This window comes from Coenobita brevimanus, chromosome 94 (assembly GCF_032717465.1).
Source record: "Coenobita brevimanus isolate Jiangsu-jjx chromosome 94, ASM3271746v2, whole genome shotgun sequence".
Taxonomy (NCBI): domain Eukaryota; kingdom Metazoa; phylum Arthropoda; class Malacostraca; order Decapoda; family Coenobitidae; genus Coenobita; species Coenobita brevimanus.
The window spans coordinates 3,023,391-3,033,429 of NC_137047.1; positions in this window are offsets into that span (position 1 = coordinate 3,023,391).

Here is a 10,039-nt window from a genome sequence, read left to right on the forward strand (position 1 = left end):
GGGATTAGCTCCGTCGGTAATGAGAAGGTTGGTTGGTGGTGGCGAGGGGGATTGTGGTGATGGTGGTGAAGGAGGGGTGAGTGAGTGAGAGGGACTGTGGTGGTGGTGGTGGTGGTGGTGAAGGTGGTGGTGAGTGAGTGATTGTCGTGGTGGTGCAGGTGAGTGACTGAGGTAGTGGTGGTGGTGAAGATGAGTGAACTATTGTGGTGGCGGTGAAGGAGGTGAGTGAATGATCGTGGTGGTGGTGGTGACGGCGGTGAGTGAGTGAATGTGGTGGTGGTGATGAAAGAGGTGAGTGTAGTGGTGGTGGTGAAGAACGTGAGTGATTGTGGTGATGGAGAGTGGGTTGGTTTGGGGACTTGGAGAATGAAACTGTGGTGATGGCGTTCAAGGAGGCAGTGGTGGTGGTAGTGGTTGGTCTTGTGGTTATGAATGGGACAGTGATTGTGATAAAAGACTATGTTGTGGGTGGAGTGTCTGTGATGGTGGTTGGAGGTCTGGTAGTTGTGAACAGAACTGTGGATTGTGGTATTGGTGAAAAAAGCTTGGTGGGTGGAGTTTCTGTGTTGATTATTGGCTTGGTCATTGTGATATGTGGACTTACTGTGGTGCTGTTGTTCTATTGTGGTAGTGATTGGGAACGTGGTGGTGTTGAGTGGGAATGTGGTAGTGCGTGGGAGCGTGGCGGTGATGGAATGAGTGGTGTGTGGTTGTGCTGGATGAGTGCGACTGTGGTGGTCAAGGAGGTTCCTACCTCCATGGTTGTGGTTGTGACTGAAGTGTCGTACGTATGTAACAAAGGGCGAGGCCGAACACAAAGCCTGACTTTTTCTCATTGTCAGTGCGATGGATGAGGGACAAACGTTGAAACACAGTCCCAGTAAGTTTACTTCTGCCGTTTCGTTTCAACAGTCTGAAGAAAATTTTGGTGCCAGTAATTACCGTTCCTATAACTATCCCATTCACATATTTCATTTCGGCAATCTTTAGTGCTGCTCATCTCCGCAGGGCACGGAGGTGGGGGAAAGCTGTCTGTTGTACTAGTATCAATTACATCTGTGACTAAGGAACATGTTTTTCTCTTATTAGTTACTCGGGTAATATGAATAGGATCATGAGGTCTATGTGGTCAGTGTTTTTATTACTCCGTGCAAAAGGAGATCTTAGACGAGAGAGAGAGAGAGAGAGAGAGAGAGAGAGAGAGAGGAGAGAGGGGGAGAAAGAGAGAGACAGAGTGATTCCCGACCCCTTCCGTGTCCTGATGGCAACCCTGACTCACATACACACAGCAAAAAGCGAAGGGTCCAGTTTGCGATAAAAGTGTGTGAAATAAAGTGGGGTGCGTGTGGAGCCCCAGGCCGCTCCTCCACGCAGAAGATTTTAATTAGTGGCTGTTGTCCCAGTGCCCACCGCCATTCTATTCCTCCAATCTCTGCTTCACATCCGCCCTGTTTTTCTCGTGGAATTTGATCGTGGAGCAATGCACATGTTATATAAAAGTATACTATTTTTAATGAGCTCGACTCATAAACTTATACCCGATTCCCCGAGGACCAGCAGTCTTCCCACGTGCCACACTTCTTTTGCATGTCACCACTTTGGCCCTAATGTTGGCTACTTCATCCATAGTGATGTCTGTGATAGTCCTATCCCATTCTTAGGACTACTCAGATACAATCGTAATTACAAGCATTTATGCATGGGGAGGTAGAGGTCATGCCCATAGATAAATGTAAATACTGGAAAGACGCAAAAATAAACTTATAAAGGCATTACCTGATTCAAGGGATTAAAGAGACTTGATCCTATATAAATTTCAAAACATATCTGTTTACATGTTGCATAACTCCTGAGACCACACTCGGTACCTGTTGACCTTTAGTTATGAAATCAGATATGGCTGGATGCTGAAGAAAACGCTGCTTATGCCAAACCTCGCGACATTAATCCCCTTCGGAAACGTGGCATTTTTTCTTTGTACTTCTCTGTCTCTAGACGTTTTTATAAAGTCTAGGAAAAGCCCCGAATGGAGAAAGTTAACCTCTTTAAATAGTCACTTGTTTCTTTACTTACTTTTGTATTATGAGATATCTGTGCTGCTACTAGCTGGTGATATTCAATTTGGAAGATCCCTCAGCAAACAAGAAGTTAATGAAGGTTAAATATGACATAAGCTTTCCAAAAACGTCTGAGTGTAACTAGAATGAAGCACAAACTATCACGGAATTGTGAGATGTAATGCAGGCTATACATAACCCCTCAAGTTCAAATAGGCTACCTTAAATTGAACGAAATCGACCAGATATAGAAATATTACACTGGAGAGGGTGCGCAGAGAGAGCAACCATGCCGTCATCGAACTCTGACCTTGACCCATGACCTTGACCCTTAGCAAATTTACACCTAAACTGAAACATTTATCTCCACACACAGTGTATGTGCCACGTGTGATCCAAAAGGAATCAGGTATTCATGAGATACCTGCCGCAGCCTTAACTTTTGGCCTTGGCCTCTCACCTTGACATCTGATAGATCCACATTAAAACCAAATCACTTGTTCCCCGACCCACACGCAGTGTACAGTATGTGTCAATTTTGATTCAAGTCGGATCAGGTATTCACGAGACATACTGCCAATATTTATACACATATACATGGATACAAACATAGAACCCAACTCCATCACAACAGCAAGGCCTTAGACAACGCTAAACATATAAGACGCCACCGTACTGAAATAGTCAATACGGGATCTAAATGAACCACGTAACAGACATTTCTTCTGACAGGGTTATCCAGTCACGGTGTCAGCAGAAGTGGAACATGTTTCTGACACCGAGGCAATTTCCTGATATTGTTTAATCCAAAAATTCCAGCTCTCAAAACACGGCCTCAATCAACACCTGTTGCTCGCCGCTTGAAAGTACGAGTAAATTTACAAATGTCAAAGGTGATTATCTAACGTAGGAAAAGAAAGTAAGATATAAGGATACTGTGGGACATTACATATTTAACCTTTTTAATCCAAGGACGTACTTTTTATCATCATCTTGTTCCTATCAATTATATTCAGAATGAGAGAAAGCCAAGCAGTGACTGTGGCCATGAAGGCTACTTGTAATCCCCCGTCAGAAAATGAAATTATTCCAAGTAAATGAACTGGCAGTTGCAAGAATTGAAAAATAAGTCATCAGAGAGAAGGGGTTAAATCTCACTTAATATTCTTTTCCCTCTAATGCCAGACTCTTACATTCATTGGAGAGTAAGTCATTCGATGCCGAGTGTTAGTACTGTGTTAGTACTGTCACATATAGTCAAAACAGCTCCTATATTCTAACCCAGATAACTTCACGCAATTTTAATTGGTTACAAGGTGAGTTATAGGATACTGAGTGTGCATCCCGCCACCTTTATCAATATCCTAGTCGAAACAACTTTAGTGTATTTTCCCACTTCATGCCAGACGATTTCGTTCAGCTGAGAATGAGTCATACGGTCCTGGGAGCGTTACCCAAGTGTACGGCAGAGAAGCCAGAAGACAGTGGTGGAGACAGGTCTGCTGATAGACGAGTGGTGCTAGGTAGCCAGGCCCTGTATTCATAAGCATTCTTAAATTTCATAAACTTTTTTTGAGCTAAAGTTCTGTATGCCCCTGCTTCTTAATTATGCTGTTTCAATCGTGCAACTACCCAACACTACTCACTCAGACTTGATTGAATAATATTACAGTGAAATATAAATACCACGAAAGTATTTCTGATCACAATTCACAAAACTATGAAGATTTGTTTTCTGGAAAAAAACAAAACACTAAGATCCTTTATGAATCCTTCCCCAGGCGACTCCTATTACCTCGCTGTCCAATACGGTATGAAAGTATGAGAGCGCTCGTGTTGCGACAGGGGATACGGGTGACGGAAAGGGGATGGGTACTGAGGGGTACAGGAGGGGGGTAGATCTGGAGGAGGGGATCTGGCAAGGGGAAAGGATCGAAGGGGGAGAGGGACTGAAGGGAAGCGGGAGAAAGATCTGGAGGGGGATGGGGAGAAAATCGGGATGGAGCGAGGGAAGGATACTTGGGAAAAAGGATATGTGGGAAGGATCTGAGAGGGGGAAGGATTTGGGGAGAGAGCAGTACCTAGGGGACAGTATCTGGGACCTGAAGAGGGGCAGGGAAGGATGAAGGGTGAAGACTGGGGGGTGGGAGTGAAAGACAGAATCCGGGTACAACTACGGGACGATTATAGTACGAACAACAGCACTGCACATCAGCGACGGGGATCGAACGGGGACGAGGCGAGGCTGTCAAACACTCAAGCATCGATACACCGGGGCGCGAAGGGGGGGAGTATGTTCCTGTGACTCTTGGTATGTTCTGGCTGACGGAAAGTAGCATATCTGACCAGAAGTGGTCAGCCCCTTGAAGCTAATGACGCAACTTTTTTTTATTCATTTTAAGTATTCAGTTTAGGAAAGACTCAACATACTGAAGGGGCTACTGAACTCTATATCTAAATCCTTTATTTTCAGAAGTCCCTACTAATCTTAATATAAATATTTTATGTCAGCAAAAAGTATATATATATATATATATATATATATTGCGTCATCGTAGTGAAGGGACTATAAGTTCCCGCGACTTTAAGTGTACTCTCACAATATGCAAGAGCACAAAGTGTCAAGAGTATGCACTCATGTCCGCCAGTATGCTCTGACTGACGGAAAGTAGTATATTAGTGCAGAAAGTGTCCCAGGTACAGAGGTCAAGGAGGGTCAAAAGTATGTTCCCCTCACCCCTAGTATATTCTAATGATATATTTGGGTAGCATGGGTCAAGAGTATGTTCCCATGCCTTTCGCTATATTCTGAATGAACTGAAAAAAAAAAAAAAGGAAGATAAGCTCACCATCATCATCATCAACACACAAATATTCATCGTCGCCGTCATCGTCACAACCCGTTCGCTGCGCACGCCTATTGCACATTTTTTACCTTAACATGGCCTAGATGTTCGTCTTTTTGCAGCTTATTTCACGTAACTCAATGGCAGAAAAAGCAATACTACGGCTCTATGCCCTTTCCATAGCACTGTTTCGTGACTAGCATATTCTAGGATTAATTGTTAAAACTGAGCGATCAAGCTGGAGGGAAGTCAATTTTAGTCTAACTTCTAAGAGTAAAAAAATTAGGCCTACATCAGATTGACCAAGACACTCCAGTCCTTCTTTTTCACGGTTTTAAAGAATCTAGCCGCTCTGGCACAATTCAGGATATGTGAAGTGTATCGGACTTTCGCTCCTGACTGTTCCCAAAACACACGAACAGGTTGCGTCATGGGCTCACCTGGACAACAACCATATTTAAGTACTGTTATGGCAGATTCAACGCCGTGACCAGATTTTATTTATTTATTTATTTATTTATTTTTTTTTTTTGGGGGGGAAGAAACTGATAAAATTACAAAAGTTCTTCATATCATCCTCAGTGTTTAGAAAACTGCTTAGAATGACTTCCCCTTTTGCAAAATAAAACTGACTATATTTCACTCCTTATTAGCTATGGACGTAAGTAATTGCTGTATTCAAGGAAAGTTCCTTTCGTTTACCTTGAGTATTAAGGAATATAAAAGGATCTCTATGAACCATTTCCCTGCTCTGGCCTCACTGAAGTACCATATGTAACTGTGGCTTTCACCGAACTCCTTTATTTACTTCATGCAGTTGAGGGAAATCACAGCAGTCAGAATATTACACAGGAAGTTTACGAACCCTTCCTCTGCCATAGATCAACATACTTAAATTTGGCCATCCTCAGACTCCTGTAACTGTCTGTTTATGCATCAGTCTGTCTACCCATCCATCTGTCCATCCAGCCATCTATCTGTCTCTTTCTTTTAAAGATATCTAAACAGACAGATAGCTAAGCATATGTTTTATCTGCTGGAGTTCTATAAGGAGCACAATACCTTTTGATGCATCAGCCAAGGCAAGCAATCAAGTCATTTTCTCAAATCAGTATGCAAGAACACAATGATTTATATTGGCAGATGAAGTGAATGAGATGAAATATAGGAAGGTATTAACAAACCTACATTATATTAACATGGAAGGGAGGAGACAGGGTAGATGTTGCGTGGTCATCTGCCTAGCTGACTCCACCGTGGGTCGATATCAACAACTGTGATAGGTCGTGATGGAGCAATAAAGGGAAGCGGCTGCGATGCTTCTTTTGACTGCCGCCACACAAAGGGGGAGATGCGCCGGAATAAAGGGCTGGGTGGAGGGGGTGAGAGACTATGGGGAGGGGAGTGGAGGAGGAGTGATGGGTGGGGGTAGGAGGAAAGGCCAGGGTCGCGGTGAACAACAAGGCGACCAACAGAGCGGATAATGTGAACACACCCACGCCCTTCCTTGCACTCACCGCATTACCCCCTCCCCCTCCATGTTTCTGACCCACACCACTTTCCTTTGGTCTCCATTACATCGTTTGCCTTGTTCTCCCTATTCGTCGTTCCCTACTTCCCTTTCCCCCGTTTTCATTCCCTCAATTTTCCCTCTTTTCCACAATTTCTTTCATTAAACTATCTTTCCTGCAGTTTTTCTTCTTTCCTCATTGCTTCCTCATTCACATTTCTTCTTTCCTTGGTTTTCAATCTTTCTTTCTTTGTTCAACATTTTCTTCTTTCCCAACTTCCCTTTTTTTCCTTAATATCTTTTCACTAACGTTTTTCTCCATTTTTACAATGATTTTCGCTTGCCTCTCGCACAGCAGCTTCATTTCATTTTACATTTTCCAATTCCCCGCCCCCTCTCTCTCTCATATTAGTCTTTGCTTCAGTTAATTTCCATCTTCTAATTAATACAGTTCCTTCAAAATCTTCCATAAGTAACTTGATGTTTTTGCTTGCTCTAGATTTTCTTCATTTTCTATATTCGTTTCTTTCAAATAATTCTCTTACTTTCCATTCCCTTTCGCCATTCGTTGCCTTCGTTTCCTCATTTCTTCTCGCAGTCTCCCACACACAATTCCTTCAGCCTCCCAAATTCTATCATTATTTTCACATCTCCCTCACTCCTCTTTCATTCTCTTCCCACTATTTGTTTTCCTTTCACACCTGTACGATTCCTCTTTTCTTGCTTCCCCTCATTTTGCATCCTTCACTCACATACCTCCATTTTTTTTCTTATCTTTCCATTCCTGGCGTTCCCGCTAATACAGCACTCCACTTCTCCTTCCTGTCTCCATTCATACCAATATATTTTCAGTCAACTTCATTTACTACTCCCTTTTTCCGGCAATATCTTTGTGTCAATCTTATAATTTTTTTTTTCTCTCTCTCTCGATGCACCGTGCGAGCAAACGGAATTTAATTCAAGCAAAAGAAATTAAAAGATATATACATACATGAGTATCTATAAGCAATCGTGATCTAAGTTTGTTTTGAAGAACCTGATATGGCTGTGTAAATATGAGATCACCACCGGGCCACTTCTCAGTCAAGGGACAGGCCTCGACGGAAAACAATACTTTAGTATTAAAATATCGAAATTAAGCTCAGTTCGCATACAACACAATAGCTTAATTACGGGTTTGCAGGCATGAATATTACAATAAATTGATGTAATGCAGTTGGATGTAAGGTGTACCCTCGGTCAGCGTGCTGGTGGGTGTTGCTGGTGCTCGTGGTGCTGGAATTACCTTTGTGTCGGGAAACAGCCTATGTCTGACACGGTTCGAAATCTCACTAGTGTTATTATTACAAAAGCAAGACGCTCCCAGTTGTGGTAAATGTCATGCTGATGCTGAGTTTATGAAACTGACAATGCTTTACAATATATATATATATATATATATATATATATATATATATATATATATATATATATATATATATATATATATACTGCATACATATTGGTTATGGTAAGTGCCTTGACGTCAGGTTATAATAATCAGTTTCAAAACTTGACCAATATTACAGTATACACTGACTGGGTCAGTGAAGCGAAATTCCCCCACAATAATCATTCCTGTATTGAACAAAAGGTAAAATCAAGCCAACATGAGAAAACTAACCTAACATTTTTCTTGGCTCGAAAAAATTCCATCCATTCTTTTTGCCCCGGATCCGATGCCTGCCCTGCCAGCGACGGTGTGAGAGCCGCCAGTGGCAGGGCCTGTCTGCCGTCACACCCCAGGGAGGCCCTTTATGTCTCCCCTCGGTGGGCGGTGCTCCAGTGACACCCAGTTCACGCCCTTCCCTCACACCCGCCACCGCTGAGGGGAGAACGCCGAGGGGAGGCAAGCAAAGGGACCGGGTGGTGAACAGAACGGGAAGTGAGGTGGAAAGAACGGGTGGAGGAATTTAAATGTGTAGTGGAGAAAGTGGAAAGGAGGAAGGGAGGAAGAAAAGGATGCATACCTGTAGGGGCGTACAGAATGAGATAAAATGAGAGTATGAAATGATAAGGATGAAACACACACACACACACACACACACACACACACACACACACACACACACACACACACACACACAACACACACACACACACACACACACACACACATGCATACACAAACAAGCAAGCAAGAAATTAAAAAATCACACGAAGAATAGCGGTTGGGTGGTAAATATGAGCAAGGATTGAGTGAAAGTACTTTAAAGATAAACTATGGGATGAGAGAGAGAGAGAGAGAGAGAGAGAGAGAGAGAGAGAGAGGAGGTAATGCTACGTATGAAGGGTTGTGTAGTGTCGGGAAAGATGAAGGTATTTGAAGTTTTCTGAAACGCAATGATAAACCAAGGCACCGGTGATGGGAATGGAAAAATAATGAAGAAAGTGGTTTTCAGATCAGGTTCAGAAGCTTGAGGTATGGAGCAGAGAAAGCTTGAGGCTAAATGAAAGGGTGGCTGCAGATAAATAAATAAATACAGATAGAGGGAAATAAATATGGCCGTAATGCGAAGAAAGGAAGTTACCGCATATGCAGAAGAGACAGAGACAGACAGGTATGAGAGGTACGTAAACACATGTGGGAAGGGGACTATATCAAATTCTGCTGATGTAAGCTAAAATACAATGGACAAATTCAAGCAAACATACAGATATGGAAAAAGAAATACAAGTGATTACAGTGAACAGGCCAAATGGAGGGAATATAATTACAGCTCCTCGTCAACAACATTTCCCATCATTCTAATTTAATTTCTCATCAATGAGTAATACCCTATGTATACACAAGTCCGCAGAAAATAGTGTACAGCTGAAAACAAAAATCCTATCCTAGTGTGTGTGTGTGTGTGTGTGTGTGTGTGTGTGTGTGTGTGTGTGTGTGTGTGTGTGTGTGTGTCTTACATGATGCCCATACTTCTCACCATGTTAAAAAAAAAAAAAAAAGGCATTAAAGAATCTATAACAAAAATAGCCCCCTCCCCCACACAAGCGCCTACGTTTGTGTGTGTTGTGCCTGACCTGATATGTTGCACCCGATGGTTGTGTTGCATAATACAGAGCGTTGGGCAGGGTGTGTGTGCTGCTCGTGACATATGTTGTGTTGCATGGCCGCGTCCTGATGCCTGTCCGGAATGAGGGACGAGTGTTATTGTGTTGTGTCCGTGGGTGGGGACGATCGTGTTCGAGGGTAGTGCTGGAGTTGTGTTATGTGGGAAGGGGTTTGTGTGACTGGTGTGAGGTTGGGGAGGGGTTGGATCTAGGTCGGTGAGGGAATGGAGGGGGACTGAGGAGGGAAAGTAGACGTGGAAGGAGGGACGGGTATTACTGGGTTCTGTTGTGTTGTTTGATGGGTATGCGTTGTTGGTGTGAAGTTTGGAGAAGATGGAGTTGGGGAGACAGAGGTGGGAAGATGTTGAGAGAGAACGATGATGGGAAAGATGGTAAGTGGAAGGGGGATGAGGATGGAAACGATGTAGGATGAGGAAAAGATGGAACTGAGGAGGTGTGGGCTGGAGGTAGAATGGTGATGGCAAATGACGCATGAAGAGGATACGAGGTGCATGGATGTGGTATATGGGATC